Here is a 682-nt window from a genome sequence, read left to right on the forward strand (position 1 = left end):
GGATAGGCACTACTTCCTGTTTAGAAGCACACTGGCCAAGATCAAGATGCCCATCCACTATATTCCAATTCTTTCAACCCTGCTCTGAAAATCAGCTTGGATGACATTAGTAGCTGAGATTGCCAGGTTGAATGAGGAAGCTGGAAAGAAGGAGGACGTGTAAATGAACTGATGAACCGCTAACACTCTTCCTGCAACTCTGGAGAATACAGGGGAAGATGCACGACTTGGTCTCCCATTCAGGGAAGGAGATTCCATGGATTATAAATGTCGTGTGTATTTGTCAGCATACTGGATGCTCACTGAGGCCATTTTCCAGATTTATGTGCCTCAAGGTCATGGACTCCTAAGCCATGAACCCTAATCCCTAATGAGTTTCCTCCCACTGCAAGACTTTGCCTTTCCTCCAAAAGCCATAGATTATATATTCCACAGATGGTCAAGGTAACTTCATGCAAGGAGAGACAGGGTGTTTCTCTTTGCAAACCTTGACCAAGTTGCAGAAACAAGTTTCACCTCTGGCACTGGACTTTTATTTGTTTATGTATTTATGTGTTTATTTATTGAAGTACAGTTGATTTACAATGTTGCATTAGTTTCTGGTGTACAGCAAAGTGATTCAGAGATATATATATATATATATAGCATATATATATATAGTAACAAACATGTGTATATATTC

Source organism: Balaenoptera borealis (genome assembly GCF_965194805.1).
Source record: "Balaenoptera borealis genome assembly, chromosome: 16".
Taxonomy (NCBI): domain Eukaryota; kingdom Metazoa; phylum Chordata; class Mammalia; order Artiodactyla; family Balaenopteridae; genus Balaenoptera; species Balaenoptera borealis.